The 26,467-nt window shown below is 35.1% G+C and overlaps 1 pseudogene; it reads left to right on the top strand.

The window, feature by feature from the left end:
• Positions 1 to 1,638: 1,638 nt before the first annotated feature.
• On the top strand, positions 1,639 to 18,564 carry LOC139893960 (receptor-like protein EIX2; annotated as a pseudogene).
• Positions 18,565 to 26,467: the final 7,903 nt, after the last annotated feature.

Below are 26,467 nucleotides of genomic sequence, written 5' to 3'. Positions count from 1 at the left end.
CTAAACAGATTGCTTATAAGACTAATAGGAATATTAGTAATGGGCCTGGTCTTAATAGTGCACATAGATATATTAATGGATTAAGATCTGGGTCAACTAGGAAAAATACAAATGGGCCAGATAACTTTAAAAAAATTAGGCTAGACCAAAAGATTAAACGAACTAGAAATAATTTTAATGAACGTAAACCCAAAACAAAACCAAACCTAGTATGAAAATGCCCGAACTTATTCCTTGCAAAAATAGTTACTCCTTATTAACTAAAATAGAAGCAAATGTAGTCTCGAAAAATTTTAAAACCGATTCATGGATACTTGATTGTGGGGCAACGGATATAATGACTTTTGATAAAAACGATATCACTTTTCAAACCAAACCTAAAAAGAATAAAATTCAAACGCTAGTGGTGAGATTATTCAAGTCGAAAGCGGTGGAACTATTGAAATCTCAAAAACGATTAAATTACCTAATTGTCTATATATTCCAGCTTTGTCTCATAAGCTGTTATCGGTAAGTCATGTAACAAAAGAATTAAATTGTAAAGTCCTAATGTATCCGACATTCTGCATCTTGCAGGATATGCAGACGGGGCTGATAATTGGACGTAGCACTAAAAAGGGGGGGGGGGGGGGACTATACTATATTGATGAAGTTTCTCAACGGGGTACCGTGTTACTTGCTCACGGAACACCTACGAGGGAAGCTTGGTTATGGCATCGGATATTGGGACACCCTTCAGTAGGCTATCTACGTTTTTATTTCCTAGTTTATTTTGTTCTAATGTTACTTTAAGTTGCGAAACTTGTATTTTGGCGAAAAGCCACAGGAGTACGTTTAAACTCACTAATACTAGGAAATATGTACCCTTTGTTTTAATTCATTCTGATGTGTGGGGACCAACTCCAGTTGTTGTGGGGAAAACCTTTAGATATTATGTTATCTTTATTGATGATTGTACACGAATGACCTGGATTTATTTTCTAACACACAAATCATAAGTATTTGAAAATTTTTGTCTTTTCTACAAAATGATTCAAACTCAATTTAACAAAAATGTATAAATGTTAAGGTTTGATTGGGGGGGGGGGGGGGGGGGGGGAATTAGTTAACTCATCCATGAAAATTTTTTGCGAAGAAAAATGGATTATTCATCAAACCTTCTGTGCCCATACCCCTGAACAAAATGGTGTATCCGAACGAAAAAACCGACTACTCTTAGAAATGACTAGAGCCTTAATAATTAAATCTAAGGTTCCAAAGAGCTTTTGGCCCGAAGCTCTTGCTACTGCCACCTATCTTATAAACTGTCTACCCACTAAGATTCTTGGTACAAAAACCCCTCGAGATACTCTATCTCAATTTTGTACTCTTCGGTCCTCACTTAACCTTGAACCTCGTGTCTTTGGGTGCTCAATCTTTGTTCATGTTCAGAAAAGTGAGCATACAAAAATCGACCCATGTGCCGATAAATGTGTCATGGCAGGTTACGGTATCAACCAAAGAGGTTATCGGTGTTATAATCCCAAAAGACGGAACATTATCATTACAATGAATTGTGACTTTATCGAAACTAAATATTTTTAAAACACCCAACTTGCAAGTGAGGAGGAGAAAGAGAGTAATGACACTCTTAGTTGGATGACATGGATAGCACCTCAAAGCATTCCAACACAAGACAACCCTGAAACTATACAAACCCCGACACAAAACATTGACCCCGAACCTATACAAACCTCCACACAAAACACCGAGCCTACACAAAACCATGAGCCTATACAAACCCCGATACAGCAAAATGAAACCACTGAAATCTCCTTTAACAATGAACATCTAGTTCAAGAGGATCAAACTGACTCAATTTCTGCGAAAACCACCCAACAATATGTCCACCTCATAGAACCACCAGGGGTGTACCGCCAAAATGGTACTCTCCAAAAAAAGAAGCTCAAAGTTCAAGATATCTTATTTCCAATATAGCACAAGGAAATCTATCAAAGGAAGCCCAACAGTTTAATTCTATGATGAACTCTAAAAACATACCAACTTCTGTTGAACAAGCATTAAATTCAAAAAACTGGAAAAAGGCAATGAAAGTTGAAATGGAAGCTTTGAACACTAATGATACATGGGAAAAATGTGTCATGCCTCAAGGAAAGAAACCGGTAGGATGCCAATGGGTATTTACAATGAAACATAAACCAGCTGGTACCATTGAGAGATATAAGGCTTGACTGGTTGCTAAAGGGTATACTCAGACTTACGGAATAGATTATACCGAAACACTCTCACCAGTTGCAAAGATTGATACCATCAGAGCTCTCTTTTCAGTCACTGCAAACGAGGACTGGCCATTGCATCAATTTGATGTAAAGAATGCTTTCCTACATGGCGAACTAAAGGAAGAAGTCTATATGGAAACACCACCAGGATTTTCCGGAAACTTCAAAAATGGGGAAATTTTTCGACTTAAAAAATCTCTGTATGGGTTAAAACAATCCCCACGGGCTTGGTTTGGGAGATTTACGGTTGCTATGAAAAAATATGGTTTTAAACAAAGCAATTCAGATCATACTCTCTTTCTCAAACAAATAAATAACCTTATTACATGCTTAATTATTTATGTAGATGACATGATAATTACTGGAAATGATAAAGAAGAAATTTCAAAACTAAAAATTAACTTGTTTAATGAATTTGAAATGAAAGACTTAGGTAGGCTTAAATATTTTTTGGGGATTGAGGTCTTACGATCCCAACAGGAAATATTTATCAGTCAAAAGAAGTATATTCTTGATTTTCTTGTAGAAACAGGTACGATTGATTGCAAACCAACCGACACTCCTATGATTCCAAATCAAAAGCTATATATGGAAGATGAAGCTGATCTTGCTGATAAAGGGCAATATCAAAGGATGGTGGGAAAACTCATCTACCTTGCTCACACTCGACCAGAGATAGCACATGCAGTAGGAGTTGTTAGTTAATTTATGCATCAACCACAGGTTCACCATATGGAAGCTGTAGTGAGAATCATCGAATATTTAAAGAACACGGTAGATCATGGAGTTTTTTGTAAAAGAAATGGACACCTAAAGACTCGGATATATACATGTAATGACCCGGAAAATTTCGACTTATTTAAACCAATTCTCTATATGATTTAATATTTTTGTCATTATAAGCAATGCATTTTGACAAGTTTTAAAACTTTTGTAAATGAGTTTTATATAACGGTTGACCACCTTGTTTGTCCGACGATTCACAAACGTCATAACTTGTGATAATTATATAATTGTGTGTGTATATATATATATATACCGAAACATGAGAATAATATTTATATATGAAATGATAAAAATTTACTATTGAATGATGCAATTTTCAAATTAAAATTTTTACGTATTTAATCGTTTTATTTTTATGATGTAATTTTTCTTAACTTATAAGAAAAACGCAATTAAATCAAAGATGTACAAGCTGTAAAGCACAACGTACAACAATGTAACTTAAATGGTTGAATCGAAATTAATTCATTTACTATTCATATGAATAGTAAATGAAACGAAATTAATTAATTTACTATTCACATGAAGCGACATGATAGAAATTATTAATTATAAGTTACATAACATACCCCTGAAGTATTTAAAAAATACGACTTTTTAAAATTTTAAAATTAATGAGTTCCGTGATTTACAGTGGCAAGGAATGATCTGCAGACTAGTACGTACACTCTACATCGAACGTATATAATAAAATTTTTTTAATAAATGAACCTTCTTAAAACCAAAATAAATATATGTATTCAAAGTGGAATTTTATTTATACTTTTACTCGTCAATCATTGGACGAAGTATAAAATACCAGTTCGTGAAAACACGGGTTAAAAATTAGTGACAAAGAATATCGGCATGTAAAATCCAACCAAAATTCACGTATCAAAATTTGTGATCAAATGAAGTGGCACGCCTTCTTTTTGTTATTATTTTATTAACATATTTAATTATTATATTTACTTTATTATTATATTAAATTATTATATTATTATTATATTGCATATGAAAAACTCTATATATATTGTTGTTTCGATCAAGATCACAACACAAATATATCATATTTTTGCTTCGTTCATTATTGTTATTATGAATCTTAATATTATTATTATTCTTATTAGTAGTATTATTATTATTAGTATAGACATAAAATACTACGACGAGGTTCTGCTTGCATGTTTTCAAAATGGGTTTTTGAGAGGGATAGAGCTAAGGAAATTATGGGTTATAGCTATGGAGGTTATGGGTATGGTTCGGGGGTATGCTCGTGAGGTCAATCTAGTGTTTATCATCTCCGTTGCGTCTACGTACTTTCCTACAATATTGAATCACAATATTGATACGTGAGCATTCATATCTTATCTTTTATATATTAATAGCGTATCCATGTCTAGTGCTCGAATATACATTTTTATGCATGCTTGTATGCTTTAATTTTGTCGTTAGATAGTTTATGATGAATCACGAATTTGATACATATGCTACTGATATAAAGTATATGATATGCATGTTTTTTGAAAGCTGACGAAAAATTATTAACTTTTCATTTAGAAATCGCATGATTTCGATGAACGGATTAAAAGATATGGTCAACTGAATTATGTTTGACGTTAATTGAAATTGTGTTTGAAACTGTAAATTAATATTTAAACAACTTGTCTATGAGACTGATAAATTGGAATTTTAGATATTACTAATCGAGTAAATGAATTTATATATAAGGCACGTCTCGTTTTGTTGGACAATTGTCAAAGTTGACTGTCTTATCATGTTTAAAGCTTTATAAACACTATAATCTGATTTTACAAGTATGGAAAAGCTATGTGAAATAATAAAATATTTTCGATTGCCATGATAATAAAAATATAATATAGATCCTGAAATAAATAATATTTTGAGTTTGATAAACTATAAATTCGTTCAATTATCAAGATTTATACTATGATAATAAACATGTATAGATTTAAAGATCATATTGGGTCAGGTTGACTTTTATTAACTTTTGCATGTCGGTCTCGAGCATTAGGATTGTGATACACTATGACCCGACCTAGCTGTTAAATATGTATTGATCAACGTATATTCTCTAGGTTGAGATCTACGGTTATTTTGCATTCCGAGTTTCGGTCACATTTCGGTGAATGACCTTATGTGCTGCTAAGTTGAGTTTCATTTGCTCCCTTTTTAATTGCTTTTGCAATCTATATTTTTGGGCTGAAAATACATGAACTTTATTTCAAACGCAATGGATACAAGTACATACTAAATTCTACACCGAGTTTGAACCGAAAATCCCTTAGCTTTGGTAACTAGTAACTGCCGGTTATAAGAACTGATGGGCGCGAGTAGTTACATATGAATCCATAGGGCTTGACATCCCCGTTTGTTTCACGTATAGAAACCCTAGCCTGAACTATAAAACAGACGTATGCTATTTGAGTTTAGTACACGTTGGTTTGCGTGTATTGTACATGTTGGTTGCATGTATGTTAAAACAGGGGTACTTATTATATAGACGTTAAAGTTTAGTTACTAGGGTGCTCAATCTTGTAGAATATTTTGATAAACATTTTTGGATGAAACAACTGAAATCTTGTGATCTACATTTATATACAGATTATGCACAACATTAAAACTATGAACTCACCAACCTTTGTGTTGACACTTTTAAGCATGTTTATTCTCAGATTCCTAGAAGTCTTCCGCTGTTTGCTTATCTGTTATACAGGCTATGTGCATGGAGTCATACAAGCTTTATTCGAGAAAACATTGCATTCACAAAATCATCACCATGTATCTTATTTTGACTGCATTATCAACGGATGTAGTATTGTAAACTATTAATTACGATGATTGTCTATATGTAGAATTCCTCAAACTTCAAAAACCTTGGAATTTGATATTCAGTTATGGGGTGCCTTTTCAAAAGAATGCAATGTTTACAAAACGTATCATGTAGAGGTCAGAACCTCACTGTGAAATCGATGAATGATGTATTCGTCCAAAGGGATTTGGAAGGATCATCAAAGTTGATATCAGAGCTTGAGGTCATAGGGAACCAGAATTTGAATTAATGTGTTTAACTGGTAATTGTTAGGATGCATTAGTGAGTCTGGACTATGACCGTATCTGTTTTTACCGAGTTTTACTTATCATTTCTTATCAGAAATTACATGCTTATCATTCTTAAGTCTAGAAAAGTTTCCTGCATTTATTGCATACATAGTGTACAGACGAATTCATATCTTAGCATATCTATTACTGTAAACTTTGCTTGACATCTTCCGAAAATTTCTCCGTAATTTATTGGATTTTAGTATTATATATACATATGTAAATTATGTGTTGAAAAATACCAATCTAAGTACTATAATCTATTTCATATCAAAACTCAATTCCCTGATTATACGAGATGGATCATGTATCTAGTTCAAATTCCTTAGATTCCGACAACTATTCCGATATGGATTTCCACTCGAGCTCCGAAAGCAGTGTGACCGGAATGGATCAACCAATTAGCCATCATCTATTCTGGATGAATTGGGGATGGGTTCGTAGTCTACTTAATCATTGGAGACAAGAAGAAGGTGATCCCTTCCATCCGCCACATTCCCCTCTTGGCGAAGAACCTGAAGCACTTATCGGCGAACCTGTTTGTAATACCATTTTCTCTCTCATCTCCAGAGTATCTCGTCATGATTATATACTATTCCAAATTCTAGATCTTATTCATCCGCTCATCCAAACCACCAATCATCCCGGTGTAGTAGAAGAAGTCAACGAGCTTCGCGCTCGGGTAGTGGCTTTGGAGAATATGGTGCAAAGGTTACAAGCACCAGCAGCATCACCGGCATCAACAGTACCACCATCATCAACACCAACAGTATCATTACCACCACCACCAACAACATCCGCATCCCACACCTCAACATCACAATCTGTACCTCGAGCATCAACGTCATACGCACCATAGATACCAAGGAGTACCAACAACAAACGATGAAGTATCGATTCATAACTTCATTGAAGAAATATTCTACGGCGATTATGTAATATCTAAAGTTTTAGAGATTATATATTCTAGTCCTAATCGAAAACCAGATGAGATTAATATTATGTTAACTCATTAAATCCATGATTACATCTAAAGAAAATATATATGTAGGTATATTTTCATAAAGATTGTAATTAAAAATTCTTTTGTACAAACTGTTAATGGGGAAAATATTTTAACGGGTAGGTAATACCCGAAAGATATATATAAATTCACAATTAATATGTTATATTCTTCAATTCTGACTCAACAAATCATCAACTATACTCACTACTTTCACAACGAGATATATTCTTTCATAGAAATTAAAACAACCATACTCATTCAAATTCAATTACATATTCTGATTTTAACATATCAGAATCCAAGTCGAGATATAACCGATATCATCACTCTTAGATTCCTACATCTTCAAAGCTGTACTTTGATTTCAAAATTGTGCTAGAACATCATATGTATATTAACGATTACAATCGGTGTTCAAACCCTTCGAAATTCTTGATGACACTTCAAATAATGAACAATTGAGATGATGATCCAACCACATGTTACCTACAGTTATGTACCTGAAAAACTCTTGAAACTAAAGTAATAGTTTAACACGTATCCGTGTTAGACCCTTTGGCATTTATTAGCTAAAATAACTTTGCAATCCCTTTACAAAGTAGTCAGTTTTGTCACAGCTCCATCAAGTCAACTTCGATTCTTTAGTCGAAACAGCCTTATTATAACCTTGATATATACGTTGCCCCTTTCGCCATCGTTACCGGGGAACCGTTTATGTTCCACCACATTAGCAATAAACTTACCAGCAACTTCACTGATCTTTGACTTTCTGAAAAATCATTATATTTATCGAAACCCCATCATTTACTCATCTGCATCTTGTAACAAGAATTGTCTTGCCAATTACTGGGAATCAGCAATCAGTATTTTGAAATCTCGCAGCATGTCTACGCCAACAGTTATATGTGTACATATAACATCTATCTCCTATACTTACGTACTTTGAATGTGAAGTTTCTGAAAAACACCCTAAACTGCGAACTAATTCTCGAAATTTCGAAAGATGCTGATGAAGCAGCAAAAATTGTAAACGACCTTAACAGTAAAAAGTTTGATGATAAAGAATAGTGTGTTGGCAAAGCTCAGAAAAAGAGAAGGTTTGGAACTGGAAAACGAATTGAGCAAAGTATGAAGGAGGCTGTGGACAAATCACAAAGACTAAACCTACCTTCAAAGAATCCAAATGATTCAGTATCTGCTAAAGTCATTAACGAAAACCTTGCTCCTGACTCTAAACCCTTGCGGACAATATTCTTCATCATCCTCTGATATTAGAAATTTTAAGATATCATCGTATCTTTCATTATAAATATCCTCCATATTTCTGAAGATATTTCCATAATTATTCTTATCTGAAATCATTTATCTCTTCGCACCATCTGTATTATATCATAAAAGAAACTATTTTAGTTTCTAAATTCTGAAACCTTCAAGTTTAAAATATGAATGTTTTTGAATTAGTGTTGAGAACTGAAGCGTGAGTTAGTATAATATAATGATACTTGATCAACGTGATTATATTACAGTAAGTCATTCTGAGTTTCTAAATGGGACATGACGATTCACAGACCATATCGTCATCATGTGCCATGTTACACGACTCTGGTATTCTATTTAACCTCTAAGAATATCAAGAAAATATTTTCTTGATGATTCGGTCTTTTCCGAATATTCTGGTAATTTGACAAATCAAAATCGTGCCATTACAATTTCCTTCTTAGAACATTAACTATGTTCATTTCAAAATCCATACCTACGAATTCTGAACCATTATTTGCTTGACTTGAAGTCGGGAAGAGGAGACAAAAGTATGAAACTCTTGGATATAAAAGAAAGTATAAAGCTCGACAACAACACATAAATTACAAACCGTGCATATCAATACGTATTTCCACATAAAAGCACGGGAGAATTAAAATTACTATAACCCCAAGGTAATAATAAAAATAAATAAAATCCTCCGGTGGTAGATGAAAGAGAAGAATGACAGATATGAAAGTTAGGAGTATATCAAGGATCATAACTGGATGTAGCATATTGACGAATGATTCAAAGTATGAATTAAAGGATAAAGAATAGAGGGTGTGAGTTGTGGAAATAAGAAAACGAAGAGAATAGATTTATAGTGACATATCCGACAGAGCAATCAAAATAGATTATCGCATTTAATTAAAGCGGATCCTAATTTTCTTAATCACCAAAGAATCAAATCTTATATAAAGAATCAAATCTTATATAGATTACAAAGATCTTCTTTAATTTTCTTAAATCTCGGAAATTAACCGTGACTACGTCAAGAGTTGAAACGAATCTTTGATTTCATCATTTCACACTTTTGCGATAGCTCCTCTCATACGCTTCGAGTAATCGAATTGTTTTATCCATATTACTCAATGGTGATAAAACTCTAAATTTTAACTTATATTCTTCATAAAAATATTCTTACAATCAACCATGACGACCTCTGTCAAAATTTCAAGACAAAATTTTCTTTAACGGGGAGGTACTGTAATGACCCGAAAAATTTCGACTTATTTAAACCAATTCTCTATATGATTTAATATTTTCGTCATGATAAGCAATGCATTTTGACAAGTTTTAAAACTTTTGTAAATGAGTTTTATATAACGGTTGACCACCTTGTTTGTCCGACAATTCACGAACGTCATAACTTGTGATAATTATATAATTGTGTGTATATATATATATACTGAAACATGCGAATAATATTTATATATGAAATGATAAAAATTTACTATTGAATGTTGCAATTTTCAAATTAAAAATTTTACGTATTTAATCGTTTTATTTTTATGATGTAATTTTTCTTAATTTATAAGAAAAACGCAATTAAATCAAAGATGTACATGCTGTAAAGCACAACGTACAACAATGTAACTTAAATAGTTGAATCGGAATTAATTCATTTACTATTTATATAAATAGTAAATGAAACGAAATTAATTAATTTACTATTCACATGAAAACGACATGATAGAAATTATTAATTATAAGTTACATACCATACCCCTGAAATATTTAAAAATATGACTTTTTAAAATTTTAAAATTAATGAATTATGTGATTTACGGTGGCAAGGAATTCAGCAGACTAGTACGTACACTCTACATCGAACGTATATAGTAATTTTTTTTAATAAATGAACCTTTTTGCAACTAAATTTATAAAGCTTAAAACCAAAATAAATATATGTATTCAAAGTGGAATTTTATTTATACTTTTACTCGTCAATCATTGGACGAAGTATAAAATACCAGTTCGTGAAAACACGGGTTAAAAATTAGTGACAAAGAATGTCGGCATGTAAAATCCAACCAAAATTCACGTATCAAAATTTGTGATCAAATGAATTGGCACGTTTTCTTTTTGTTATTATTTTATTAACATATTTAATAATTATATTTACTTTATTATTATATTAAATTATTATATTATTATTATATTGCATATGAAAACTCTATTTATATTGTTGTTTCGATCAAGATTACAACACAAATATATCATATTTTTGCTCCGTTCATTATTGTTATTATGAATCTTAATATTATTATTATTCTTATTAGTAGTATTATTATTATTAGTATAGACATAAAATACTACGACGAGGTTCTGCTTGCATGTTTTCAAAATGGGTTTTTGAGAGAGATAGAGCTAAGGAAATTATGGGTTATAGCCAGTGTTGTAAATCTCCCGAGATCTCCCTGAGATCTCTCCCGAGATCTCGTTTTTAGAAGGCAACCGAGACGAGATGTTCATCTCCCGATATTTCTCGGTTAACGGGTTCAAACTTAGTCAAAGCCACGATTTCTCGAATTTTCTTGCTAATTTGTAAGATTTTTTTGTAAAATTCGTAATTTCTAAAATTCGTAAAATCTCGGAAAAATGTATATAAATATACATATATTTATATTTTTATGTATATTTTTATTAAAAAACTATAAAGTCAACGTAAATCAATGCCCGAGATCTCCCCGAGATTATTCCGAGATGCCGAGATCTCCTTAAAAAAGTCCAAACGAGATCTCCCCGAGATTCGAATTCTCCAACCTTGGTTATAGCTATGGAGGTTATGGGTATGGTTCAGGGGTATGCTCGTGAGGTCAATCTAGTTTTTATCATCTCCGTTGCGTCTACGTACTTTCCTACAATATTGAATCACAATATTGATACGTGAGCATTCATATCTTATCTTTTATATATTAATAGTGTATCCATGTCTAGTGCTCGAATATATATGTTTATGCATGCTTGTATGCTTTAATTTTGTCGTTAGATAGTTTATGATGAATCACGAATTTGATACATATGCTACTGATATAAAGTATATGATATGCATATTTTTGGAAAGCTGGCGAAAAATTATTAACTTTTCATTTAGAAATCGCGTGATTTCGATGAACGGATTAAAAGATATGGTCAACTGAATTATGTTTGACGTTAATTGAAATTGTGTTTGAAACTGTAAATTAATATTTAAACAACTTGTCTATGAGACTGATAAATTGGAATTTTAGATATTACTAATCGAGTAAATGAATTTATATATAAGGCACGTCTCGTTTTGTTGGACAATTGTCAAAGTTGACTGTCTTATCATGTTTTAAAGCTTTATAAACACTATAATCTGATTTTACAAGTATGAAAAAGCTATGTGAAATAATAAAATATTTTCGATTGCCATGATAATACAAATATAATATAGATCCTGAAATAAATAATATTTTGAGTTTGATAAACTATAAATTCGTTCAATTATTAAGACTTATACTATGATAATAAACATGTATAAATTTAAAGATCATATTTGGTCAGGTTGACTTTTGTTAACTTTTGCATGTCGGTCTCAAGCATTAGGATTGTGATACACTATGACCCAACCTAGCTGTTAAATATGTATTGACCAACATATGTTCTCTAGGTTGAGATCTACGGTTATTTTGCATTCCGAGTTTCGGTCACATTTTGGTGAATGACCTTATGTGCTACTAAGGTGAGTTTTATTTGCTCCCTTTTTAATTGCTTTTGCAATCTATATTTTTGGGCTGAGAATACATGAAATTTATTTCAAACGCAATGGATACAAGTACATACTAAATTCTACACCGAGTTTGAACCGAAAATCCCTTAGCTTTGGTAACTAGTAACTGCCGGTTATAAGAACTGGTGGGCGCGAGTAGTTATATATGGATCCATAGGGCTTGACATCCCCGTATGTTCCAGGTATAGAAACCCTAGCCTGAACTATAAAACAGACGTATGCTATTTGAGTTTAGTACACGATGGTTTGCGTGTATAGTACATGTTGGTTGCATGTATGTTAAAACAGGGGTACTTATTATATAGACGTTAAAGTTTAGTTACCAGGGTGCTCAATCTTGTAGAATATTTTGATAAACGTTTCTGGATGAAACAACTGATATCTTGTGATCCACCTTTATATACAGATTATGCGCAACATTAAAACTATGAACTCACCAACCTTTGTGTTGACACTTTTAAGCATGTTTATTCTCAGGTTCCTAGAAGTCTTCCGCTGTTTGCTTATCTGTTATACAGGCTATGTGCATGGAGTCATACAAGCTTTATTAGAGAAAACATTGCATTCACAAAATCATCACCATGTATCTTATTTTGACTGCATTATCAACGGATGTAATATTGTAAACTATTAATTACGGTGATTGTCAATATGTAAAAATCATCAAATGTCAAAAAACTTGGAATTTGATATTCAGTTATGGTGTGCCTTTTCAAAAGAATGCAATGTTTACAAAACGTATCATGTAGAGGTCAGAACCTCACTGTGAAATCGATGAATGATTTATTCATCCAAAGGGATTTGGAAGGATCATCACAATACAGATGCGAGCTGGGCTAGGGAAAAAGGATATAGAAGATCCACATCTGGATTCTTCACTCTTGTCGGAGGTAATCTAGTTGCGTGGAGAAGTAAAAAACAAAAGGTTGTCTCACTCTCAAGCACGGAATCAGAATTCAGAGGAATAGCGAAAGGAGTGGCCGAAGCCTTATGGGTCAAGAAGTTATTAACTTAAATTGGGTTTCCACCAGAAGAAGCTATTCAAATCATCTGCGACAATGAAGCAACAATTGCCATATCATAAAATCCAGTTCAACATGATCGGACAAAGCATGTTGAGGTGGACAGACACTTTATCAAAGAGAAATTGGATGCAGAAATAATTTCTCTCCCATACGTCAGATTGGAAGATCAATTGGCTGACATTCTAACATAGTCTAAAATATGGAAGATTCTTTGGCGAAGTTCTTGTCAAACTGAATATCGGAAACCCCATTATTCAACTTGAGGGGAGGTGTTAAATAACATTATTAAAATAACACGTACCTGCATTTCCTTTCAAGGAAACTTAACTTTGGATCAGAAAAAAATACTCTCATCACTTTCAAGTTTAGAGGGTCACAAGAAAACATAAGCTGCAACAAAGTCAGCAGCCCAGGACATAAGTCAGTAGGAGTCAACGGCTGTTTAACAACACACTTCCTTTTATATTAAAGTGGTTCCAAAAGTACTTTGGATCCAGACTCAACTTAGAAGTTATTGTTAGGCCATTTTGTGCATAAAACATGTTCATATTCACTTGTAATATTTACAAAACAGTTTGAAATAACTGTATTATCAATCAAAATCAGTTTACAATTGTTATAATCACTTGAAAACATAAATCCTCCTCCTTTTTCCACCAACACCTTCAACACTTGAACACCACTTCATCTTCATCTCTTAGGCTTTGTTTGCGAGTTTAATTATAAAGGAAATGAAATGAAGTGAAGGGGGGTGGAAGTTAGATCCTTCCAATTTGGAAGGAAAGATTGAAAAGAAAATACACTATAACAATCCATCCGGTTCATTTCCTTTCCTCTCTTTCAAAACTCGGGAACACGATATTTTTAGTTTCCTTTAACTTCTATTCCTTTATCTCCGAAACAAAACTCGGAAACAAAGCCTTAACACCAACTAGAAACAAAAGCAATATTAGTTGAATTTCTCGAGATGGATCATTGTCCAGTTGACCATCCGACTCCGATTCTTCCAAAGTACCATGAACTAAACCGTGATCCACACAAGGAATCGAAGCTTGATCATTCATCAGATTAAAAGGGATCGGATCAGAGGGGATGACACGATTTGAAGCAGGAAGTAACCCGAACCATCAATCCTCCCTAAATTCCCAAACTGCAACTCAATTTCAAAACCATCATCATCATCCACATCTTCGTTCGCATTAACTGCCACACGTAGATATACGTGCTTGTACATTCTATATGTTAAAAATCTCCCCTCGAGTAAACAGTCACAATTTGATGCCCCTGTTAGGAGGCGTCAAATGCACAATTGCTGCTTGTGTGGCAAATAATTAACTCCGTAGTAATTATAACGCCCTGCATGAGCGTAATTTTTTGGGGCGTCGAGAAAAACATAAACAAAAAAAATTGGGCTTCAATTATTTATTATATTTTTAATTATTAATATTACCTCAAGGGTAGCTTAGTGGTTGAATGTTTAGGAATCTTTAATAAAGGCTTTCAATCCTCACTGACCACACTTTGGTGTCCCGTCTTTCAAGAAAATCATATTAATTTGACCCCTTTTAATCAATTACCGGACATATTTTGAAACATCATCAAAAGCAACACACAACCTCCTATACTTCAGAATTTTGCCTTCAAAAAAAAAAAAAAAAAAAAAAAAATCAAATTAATTTTACCCCTTTTACTCGATTATTTTGAAACATCACCAAAACCAACCCACAACCTCCTCATAACATCCCTTGAAAAAATAATATTGCTACGTCACAATCATTCCACCTCAAAACCCTCAAAATGTGTTCACGTCATAGTCAGTGCATCAAGAGTGGTCTTACGGTGATTAGTGTATAAAAGAATTTAACCTAAATTCACCAAATTCCTTCCCTTACTCATTACTTTAAACTCCAATTCTGTATATGAATACTAATTCCATTGTAATAATTATTTCATGAACCAAACGCAGTCAGTAATACTCATAGTAGTGGTAATAGGAGCAGCCACAATATAATCACCAAACAACAGTAATATTTATTCATAACCATTGTTGAGAATAAAATATGATAGTAAATTTTGACCAGGACAACTTGAGCTAAATCAACAACAGTACAGTTGTCTGATATGAAGCGGGGGGAAGCAATTTTTTTTTTTCGTTTTTTTGGAATTTTTTTTTCCGGCATCAAGATCACACGAAAATATGAACATTTAGAAAGAGACACTTCGTGATGAATGTTATTATTTAGGCGGGAAAACGATCAATAAAAATAACATTTAAGATAATATTGTTCGTGAAGAATATGAACGTTTTTTTTTCATGTTTTGTGAAGTAAAATTTAGCCCGATTTAGAGTTTAGGGTTTAGGGTTTGGTGTTTTGGTTTTATGGATTTAGGGTTTGGTGTTTTGGGTTTATTCCATAAACCCAAAACACCAAACCTAAACCCTAAACCCTAAACTCTAAACCCTAAACCCTAAACTCTAAACCGTTCGTGTTAAAAACTCAATCTAAATCCTAAATCTAAACCCTAAATCTAAACCCTAAACCCTAAATTTCTAAACCCTAATATCTAAACCCTATAAACCCTAATATCTAAACTCTAATATCTAAATCCCAATAGCTAAAACCTCAACATACGTTCGAAAAACACGATAATTGTTATATATTACTTCTTCGAGCGTTTTCCCGCCAAAATAAAAACATTTATCACAAAGTGTCTCTACTAAATGTTCTTTTTTTCATCTCATCTATAATGTTCGTGAACAAAGTTTTTTCAAAAAACGAAGAAAAAAAAAGTTTTTGCTTCCCCCCTCTTCCCCCGATTGGTTACTTCCCTCTTGATCCTACCACTATATATATATATATATATATATATATATATATATATATATATATATATATATATATATATATATTAAGTACCACCAGAAAAAAGAATCTACTTGATTTCAATCAACCATGATTACCATTGCTTCCCCTCAGCGTACACATTGTTTTCGTTTTTTTGTCACTTGTCTCACTACTATTTGCTCATCGGTTGGTAGCATTAGGAAAATGCATCGACAACGAAAAACAAGCTCTTCTTCATTTTAAATCTGGCCTAAACGACCCTGCTAACCATCTCGCTACATGGAAACCAGTAAACGACGATTGCTGTAAATGGAGTAGAGTCACGTGCAACAACCAAACAGGTCATGTCATAACCCTTGACCTTTCCAACAATTACGATGATGGTCAATTTCGAGGTGAGATCGGTCCATCGTTAGTTAACTTAACCTACATAACTTATCTTGATCTTTCACATAATTCATTTTACGGAACCATTCCAAACTTCATCGGCAACATGACACAATTAACATAACTCGACCTTTCATATAACAATCTTAACGGAACCATTCCCATGTCTATTGGTTCCATGACCAAATTAAGGTACCTAGACCTTGACGTTAATCCGTTAAGTGGAACCATTCCGAACTCCATTGGTTCCTTGACCAAATTAACGTACCTTCGCATTGGCTCCGATTATATAAATGGAACCATTCCCAATTCTATCGTTCGTTAACAGAATTAACGAACCTTTACATTTGGGGGGATTTTGTTAACGGAATTATTCCTTCCGAGCTCGGAAACCTCACAAACTTGCAACACTTAACGTTGATAGGATCCGGAGCTCGTGTTGAAAATCTCGACTGGTTGTCTTATTTATCTCACTTGCAACAACTTCATATATATGGAATCTCGCTAGCCAAAGCGAATCATTGGGTAGATCGAGTTTTAACTCTTCGTAACCTTTCATACCTCGGTTTACTCGAATGTAATCTCTCACAAGTCTCGTCCCCATATTCTTCTTTCGTTAACTCTTCGTTATATATAGATACCTTATACATAGAAGATAACGATCTCAACTCATCCGCATATAGTTACTTGTTCCCGCTAACTAGTAATAAACTAATCGATCTTGATCTATCTGGCAATATGTTAGACGGGATACCTAAATACCTCGGAAGCCTATGTAACCTAAAAATTTTATACATAGATTTCAACAAATTAGATGTGGATTTTTCAAGCTTTATATTTAACTTGTCAGGTTGTACATCACATAGTTTAGAAGAGTTAAATGTGCGGCGTAGCCAATTCACCGGGTCAATTCCTGACGAGATAAAAAGTTTTTCATCGTTAAAAAATCTAGTCGTTAAGTATAATCGGCTAAACGGGACTGTAAGTGATAAACTATGGGAGTTGCCCAAACTCGAATTCCTTGAGATGAATTCGAATTCTCTAAAAGGCGGTACAAATACCTCCAAAAACATCGTCGATTCAATGATTCAGTACGTAGACCTTTCAAACAACTCGTTTGAAGACGTTGTCTTAAAAACTCACTTGTCAAAACTTCGTCGTGTTTATCATCTAGATTTGAGCTCGTGCAAGGTGGGCCCACATTTCCCACAATGGATTCAAACTTTGAAAAATCTTACGTATCTAGATATTGCTGATAACGGAATATCAAATACAATTCCTACTTCTTTTTGGAAAATGTGGCCTTCGAAGTTAAGATACTTAAATCTTTCTTCGAACAACATTAATGGTGAAGTGCCTGATTTGTTAGCCAATTTTGACCTTTATTCTGCAATAGATTTAAGTTCCAATAACTTTTATGGTCGAATTTAATACCAAAGCTTCCTCCCACTTTGGCGTCGTTAAATCTTTCGCGAAACAAATTCCATGGTGGCATCTCGTTTATATGCCAAATTGTCGACGGGTTTTTATTGTTTCTTGATCTATGGGAACCCGTTCACAGGAAAAATTCCAAATTGTTTATGGAATTTTAAAGAATTAAAAGTTGTTAATCTAGGAAACAACCATCTATCTGGAAAAACTCCTGCATCTATTGAATCATTAAGTCAATTAGAGGTATTATCTTTATATAAAAACGACGTCGGGACACTTGCCTACGCAGTTAACGAATTGCACCAAGTTAACCTTTTTAGATCTGCGGGAAAACAAGTTTTTCGGCGAAGTGCCTGTTTGGATCGGGACAAACTTATCGAAATTCTATGCTCTTAGCCTAAGATCAAACAATTTTTACGGACCAATTCCTTGGGAACTATGTAAACTTTTGCATCTTCAAATTTTAGACCTATCGATGATCAACCTTAATGGAACGATCCCATTATGTGTGAATAATCTTACAACTATGGTTCAAGAAGAATTCGATCCAGAAGGAGACATACATATGTATAAACCGGCTTACAAATCAATAAGTGATTACAATCGTTTAGTTACGATAATCGTTTTCTTGACGTCTGCGTAGATTGGATTTATGTAAGAGTGATAATTTGCATTGCAAATGTGCGTAGGGTTGTACGTTCTTAGTCGCATATGTTACAATTTGGTTACATGCACATGACATGTATGCTACATATAGACTAAGTAACAAAGTCGATGTACGATATGATCCACAAATCCTAATCACTAAAAGGATCTTGACAACCGAAATTTATCTTGCCATTTTCTTCAAGAAAATATCAAACAGCCGAAGCTTACGTATCAAACAAATCATTTGAAGATATTCTTTTTAAAGATACAAACTTGCTTTGTAACATCCGCGTTTTGGGCCTAGTTGAAATGATCAGTGTACCCTTGGGTATGGCGTAATTAGTGATTTTAATAATTATTTGTTTATAATTATTTAGTTGTTTAGTTGAGACCAGTTTGAGACAAGGGTCACAGAACAGGTTCGTTTGTTTAATTTGGACTCCGTTAGGGCGCCTAACGGTACGTAAGTTATTAGATAACTGGTAAATACCCGTGTGTGATGAGGTATTGTATTTAACCTAAATATAAAAGGAAGAAGTCAACTTCTTCTCTCTTTTTCTTGAAGCTTCCTAATTAACACCGTACCTTCATCCCTCCCATCTACTTAACCCTAATCCTTAAACATTGATCTTGAGCTCAAATTGGTGTTAGAATCGTGCTTGTTATCGTTTACTGAGTCTATCAAGGTAAGTAACATGTGTTTTTGTGCTCAATTCGTTGTTAAATTCATGGTTTTGTGTGAGTTTTGTAAAAAGCTTGATTTTGTGTCAAAATCCATCGATTTGATGTTGTTATGGTCAAAACTTTGTGGGTTTATAGTCTATAACATGTAGTAATTAAGTTGTGGTAAGTTTTGGTGTCGAAAACGAGCTCTAGATCGAGTTTTAGTGAATTTAGCTTGAAGTCTGAAGGTTGTGTTCAGAATCTGCAGATGAAGAACACAGTCGGCCGACTGTCGGTAGACAGTCGACCGACTGGCGAGTGAACCGACCGACTGAGTTTGACTTTCGGCCGATTATGAATATACCAAATAAGTCGATCGATTGGGAAAGTGAGTCGACTGGTTGTGTCAACAGTCGACCGACTGTCTACGTCAGTCGACCGATTGAGGAGACAGTCGACCGACTGTGTGTCCAGGGCAGAAGGTTTTGCCAAAGTGCCTTCTTCTAGCCGTTATGCTGCCCGTTTGTATTTTGGTGTTCAGGATGTAAATTTTGAAAGTGCATAAGTGTTAGGTGGACTTTTAGCGGCGCTTTTGTGACTGATTTTCTGTACTGTGTTGTTTTGTGTTAACGGATAGAAAATAACTTGATTTGCCTTATGTTCAGGTGATAAGGATAAGGAAGAAGCTCAGTGATAGTTTATCTGAGCTGGTTGCTGGTAATCGGTGAGTGGGATTATCTCTGGGTGTAGTATAGAGTAGCAAGTTGCGCTACTATATTTATATTGTTGATAGTTGCCATGATTAGTAGTTATGTTGTATAGTTGATCGCAGTTAAGGTTGCCATGCTTTTAGTAGTATTAGTTGCCTGTAGTAGTAGTAGTAGTAGTAGTAGTAGTAGTAGTAGTAGTAGTAGTAGTAGTAGTAGTAGTAGTAGTAGTAGTAGTTGACTGGTTGTATGTGCACAGGTTGTTGTTGTTGTTGTTGGAACCTATTGTTGTTAGGTTCAGCTCAGAGAGGTCAACCTAGTTGTGGTTGGGTCTAGTTGGCTACTGTTTGTTGAGTATAGTGCTGAATGACGCATCACCTGCGTGTGGATGACTATACTGGGGATTCAGTAGTAAAGACTATCGGTAGACGCTAGACTGATCAGCTAGTGGTCGTGTGCCCGTACAAGCCGCCGATCCTCTAGTTGGAGCACAGTTGCTAGGTGTTGTTTGTTGCATGTGGTTGCATATAGCTGTTGATATAGGAGTACAAGTTGGTACTGTATGCTAGACCTTTGATAGTTCCATTCACTTAGCCTTGTGCTAACCCCTCACCTCCTCCCTTGCAGGTTTTGGATCTTAGTGCTGGTAGCGACGGGAGTCGGGCTGACGATATGTTTGACAAGATGAACTATGATGTTTTAAGTTTTGTAAATATGTAGCTAGTCGTATAACGTAACACCTGTGGTTTGTAATAAAGTAATTAACTTATGATTTGTGATAATCATGTTTGTAACTAACTAAGGGTATTTATGTAAACTCAGTCTTCCGCTGTGATTTAAAAAAAAAAATTTAAGGTGTTACAACTTGGTATCAGAGCATAGGTTTGGCCGCATGTACATTGTGTTGAATGTCATGTTCCCAAACCTTGTGTTGTGTCAAACATATCTGAGGGGACGGGTTAAGTGATTGTAGGGATTACATGCGTTAGTTGATAGGTACTAACATGTTTTCCACTAAGCGTTTGTGTGAGTTGTTGTGGTAGTGCAGATATGGCAGATAATACAGGAAACGCAACTGGTCCGTCAGCCCCCGGAACATTTAGAGCCCCAGATGAAGACGGGTATGTGTCAGAAGAGGATCCGCAGGAACAAATTCTAGATTTAGAAAGTAAGTTAAAGGAAGCACGTGACCGAATAAGGGAAGTAGAACAACGCCAGTTAACAGTGAATCCCGGTGATAGTGTACCGAATCAAATGTTTAGTGGGTATCGATGCAGTCAAATATTTACCAGCAAACAGGAAGTGATTTCCAACAACAACAATGGTTACCACCTCAGTGTCACTTTCCTCAACAGTATCAGGTGCCACCTCAGTTTAATCAACAGTTCCCAAATCAGATGTGGGGTCCTTATCAGATGCCGACGTTTCAACAACCGAAGAAATGTACCTTCAAACAGTTTCTGAATTGTAATCCACCAGAGTACTCAGGAAGTTCTAACCCAACGGTAACCCTTAACTGGTTAAGGGAGATAGAAAAGGTTTTTGAGGCTTGTCAGTGCGAACCAGAATTACAGGTTATTTATGCTAGCCGTATGTTGAAAAATAGGGCAATGGTTTGGTGGGATACGGTTATTTCTAGTATACCGAAAGAGCAAGTGAACATGATTACTTGGGAACAATTTTATAGTAAAGTTTGTGAACAGTATTGTTCGTCCTATGATCTCAATCGAATTAAGACAGAATTTTTGGCAATGAAAATGACTCCTCAGATGACGGTAGATGAGGTAATTGAGCAGTATATGGATAAATTAAGGTTTGTTCAACAGTGGGTTCCAGATGAACAGTCCAGAATTCAGCATTTTGTTAATATAATTTTACCAGAGTACAGAACAATGGTTAGGATGGCGACGACGTTATCGCAAGCATTTGTTATGGCCAAGATGGTAGAGGATGACGTCAGAGCAGCAAGGAATAGAATAGTAGGTTATGAGATGCCACAACAAGATCATGTGATGAGTCAGTCGAACTCTAGGTCAAAGAAGTCAGTTAAGTTGAAACAGAAAAGTGGGTCAGAACAGAGTGGGACAGCATCAACTCAGAATTCTTGGTGTTATAGTTGTAGATCATCTCATAGTGGTCCTTGTTCAGATTCAACCAAAAGATGTTTGAGATGTGGTATTGTGGGGCACGAGATTCGGATGTGTTCGTTCCAAGAGGATGTATGTTGGAAATGTCATCAAGTGAGGCATAGGTCAGCTCAGTGTCCGTATGTAAGAGGATCAGGTTCTGGGACGGGGCCAGGAGCGCAGTCGGGATCGGTAGGTGGATCTTCTGGTTCTCTAGTAGGGCAGAAAAGAAAGAATCCACCTACGGCAACAGCAAGAGCTTATCAGATGGTTGCAGATGCAGATGTTGAATATGATGTGAATACAGGTATGCTTCAAAATCCTCATACTGTTTAGTTGTATATATGTATGTGATTGTGTATATATATATATGTGTGTGTGTAGATTGGTAGATCTTGATTGTAGTGTAAGATTTATTTTGTTGCATTATGTTGTTTATATTTTGGTTGCGACCCTTGTGTGCCATGTGGGGTAAGGGTGACCCTTAGGTTGACTTTTTAGGATTGAAGACCGTGACTTTGATAGAGATGTGTTTGGTATCTTTATGGAGTGGACATTTGGATGACAGATATTTGTTAGCTAGTGACACGAGTATGAGTGATATGCCAATAGTGGACTTTATTGACCAGATATTTCCTATGCTTGTTGGGTGTGTAATGATGTTGGTAGATTATAGTTGAACATTTGATGGACAGTGTTTTAATATCCATGATTGGACAGATGGTGCAATTGATTAATTATAAAGTAGTTAAATTAATTACCGATGCTTATTGAGGAGATTGATTGGACATAAGTTAGTGAATCAGAGAAGTAGAATTTTTCCGTTACGAGCAACTCAGAATGAAGGTATGATTTACGATAATATGCTTGTGTCCGGCCAACAAAAGTATATTATGATAAATCATACGGAATTTCTGGGAAGCTGAAGGAAAATTAGGTGGCCTGTGCTATATTGGATTGTGATGTGACTGGACATGAGACAAATAACCTGTGAGGTTCTGTTGACTTAATAGGTAATTTCGTGGACATATGTACATATTTTAGCATGATAACTAATTCAATTGCCTAAGCTTGGGATAATTGTGAAAAGTGGACTGTATAAAGAGTTGAATTGGATGACCGATCGTGAAATTTATGATACAGAATGGCGTAGAAACATGAATTTGACTATGATTATTTGACTTGATCGTGTAATTTGTGGGCTTAAGTGGATTAACGAACGTTGATCGATGAAGATTGTGACAAATTATTTTGTATAGGGAGTGTATTGACGTCAAGAATCTCGTTTTCCTATGCAATTGTCATGGATAATGTCGGTATCGGGGATCAGATCGATAAAGTTGATCGTGTGTTTTGGCGATTCGAGTAATAATTTTGGGTTTGTCGACCATAATTGACCCGATTCCGAGGACGGAATCTCTTTTAAGGAGGGTAGATTTGTAACATCCGCGTTTTGGGCCTAGTTGAAATGATCAGTGTACCCTTGGGTATGGCGTAATTAGTGATTTTAATAATTATTTATTTATAATTATTTAGTTGTTTAGTTGAGACCAGTTTGAGACAAGGGTCACAGAACAGGTTTGTTTGTTTAATTTGGACTCCGTTAGGGCCGCCTAACGAGGTACGTAAGTTATTAGATAACTGGTGAATACCCGTGTGTGATGGGGTATTGTATTTAACCTAAATATAAAAGGAAGAAGTCAGCTTCTTCTCTCTTTTTCTTGAAGCTTCCTAATTAACACCGTACCTTCATTCCTCCCATCTACTTAACCCTAATCCTTAAACATTGATCTTGAGCTCAAATTGGTGTTAGAATCGTGCTTGTTATCGTTTACTGAGTCTATCAAGGTAAGTAACATGTGTTTTTGTGCTCAATTCGTTGTTAAATTCATGGTTTTGTGTGAGTTTTGTAAAAAGCTTGATTTTGTGTCAAAATCCATGGATTTGATGTTGTTATGGTCAAAACTTTGTGGGTTTATAGTCTATAACATGTAGTAATTAAGTTGTGGTAAGTTTTGGTGTCGAAAACGAGCTCTAGATCAAGTTTTAGTGAATTTAGCTTGAAGTCCGTAGGTTGTGTTCAGAATCTGCAGATGATGAACACAATCGGCCGACTGTCGGTAGACAGTCGACCGACTGGCGAGTGAACCGACCGACTGAGTTTGACTTTCGGCCGATTATGAATATACCAAATAAGTCGACCGATTGGGAAAGTGAGTCGACCGGTTGTGTCAACAGTCGACCGACTGTCTACGTCAGTCGACCGATTGAGGAGACAGTCGACCGACTGTGTGTCCAGGGCATAAGGTTTTGCCAAAGTGCCTTCTTCTAGCTGTTATGCTGCCCGTTTGTATTTTGGTGTTCAGGATGTAAATTTTGAAAGTGCATAAGTGTTAGGTGGACTTTTAGCGGCGCTTTTGTGACTGATTTTCTGTACTGTGTTGTTTTGTGTTAACGGATAGAAACTAACTTGATTTGCCTTATGTTCAGGTGATAAGGATAAGGAAGAAGCTCAGTGATAGTTTATCTGAGCTGGTTGCTGGTAATCGGTGAGTGGGATTATCTCTGGGTGTAGTATAGAGTAGCAAGTTGCGCTACTATATTTATATTGTTGATAGTTGCCATGATTAGTAGTTATGTTGTATAGTTGATCGCAGTTAAGGTTGCCATGCTTTTAGTAGTATTAGTTGCCTGTAGTAGTAGTAGTAGTAGTAGTAGTAGTAGTAGTAGTAGTAGTAGTAGTAGTAGTAGTAGTAGTAGTAGTAGTAGTAGTAGTAGTAGTAGTAGTAGTAGTAGTAGTAGTAGTAGTAGTAGTAGTAGTAGTAGTAGTAGTAGTAGTAGTAGTAGTAGTAGTAGTAGTAGTAGTAGTAGTAGTAGTAGTAGTAGTAGTAGTAGTAGTAGTAGTAGTAGTAGTAGTAGTAGTAGTAGTAGTAGTAGTAGTAGTAGTAGTAGTAGTAGTAGTAGTAGTAGTAGTAGTAGTAGTAGTAGTAGTAGTAGTAGTAGTAGTAGTAGTAGTAGTAGTAGTAGTAGTAGTAGTAGTAGTAGTAGTAGTAGTAGTAGTAGTAGTAGTAGTAGTAGTAGTAGTAGTAGTAGTAGTAGTAGTAGTAGTAGTAGTAGTAGTAGTAGTAGTAGTAGTAGTAGTAGTAGTAGTAGTAGTAGTAGTAGTAGTAGTAGTAGTAGTAGTAGTAGTAGTAGTAGTAGTAGTAGTAGTAGTAGTAGTAGTAGTAGTAGTAGTAGTAGTTGACTGGTTGTATGTGCACAAGTTGTTGTTGTTGTTGTTGGAACCTATTGTTGTTAGGTTCAGCTCAGAGAGGTCAACCTAGTTGTGGTTGGGTCTAGTTGGCTACTGTTTGTTGAGTATAGTGCTGAATGACGCATCACCTGCGTGTGGATGACTATACTGGGGATTCAGTAGTAAAGACTATCGGTAGACGCTAGACTGATCAGATAGTGGTCGTGTGCCCGTACAAGCCACCGATCCTCTAGTTGGAGCACAGTTGCTAGGTGTTGTTTGTTGCATGTGGTTGCATATAGCTGTTGATATAGGAGTACAAGTTGGTACTGTATGCTAGACCTTTGATAGTTCCATTCACTTAGCCTTGTGCTAACCCCTCACCTCCTCCCTTGCAGGTTTTGGATCTTAGTGCTGGTAGCGACGGGAGTCGGGCTGACGATATGTTTGACAAGATGAACTCTGATGTTTTAAGTTTTGTAAATATGTAGCTAGTCGTATAACGTAACACCTGTGGTTTGTAATAAAGTAATTAACTTATGATTTGTGATAATCATGTTTGTAACTAACTAAGGGTATTTATGTAAACTCAGTCTTCCGCTGTGATTTAAAAAAAAAATTTAAGGTGTTACAACTTGGTATCAGAACATAGGTTTGGCCGCATGTACATTGTGTTGAATGTCATGTTCCCAAACCTTGTGTTGTGTCAAACATATCTGAGGGGACGGGTTAAGTGATTGTAGGGATTACATGCGTTAGTTGATAGGTACTAACATGTTTTCCACTAAGCGTTTGTGTGAGTTGTTGTGGTAGTGCAGATATGGCAGATAATACAAAAAACGCAACTGGTCCGTCAGCCCCCGGAACATTCAGAGCCCCAGATGAAGACGGGTATGTGTCAGTAGAGGATCCGCAGGAACAAATTCTAGATTTAGAAAGTAAGTTAAAGGAAGCACGTGACCGAATAAGGGAATTAGAACAACGCCAGTTAACAGTGAATCCCGGTGATAGTGTACCGAATCAAATGTTTAGTGGGTATTCGATGCAGTCAAATATTTACCAGCAAACGGGAAGTGCTTTCCAACAACAACAATGGTTACCACCTCAGTGTCACTTTCCTCAATAGTATCAGGTGCTACCTCAGTTTAATCAACAGTTCCCAAATCAGAT

The sequence above is a fragment of the Rutidosis leptorrhynchoides genome, chromosome 1, assembly GCF_046630445.1.
Source record: "Rutidosis leptorrhynchoides isolate AG116_Rl617_1_P2 chromosome 1, CSIRO_AGI_Rlap_v1, whole genome shotgun sequence".
NCBI lineage: Eukaryota > Viridiplantae > Streptophyta > Magnoliopsida > Asterales > Asteraceae > Rutidosis > Rutidosis leptorrhynchoides.
Note: the sequence above shows the minus strand (reverse complement) of the source record. Positions and strands in the feature narration are given on the sequence as shown.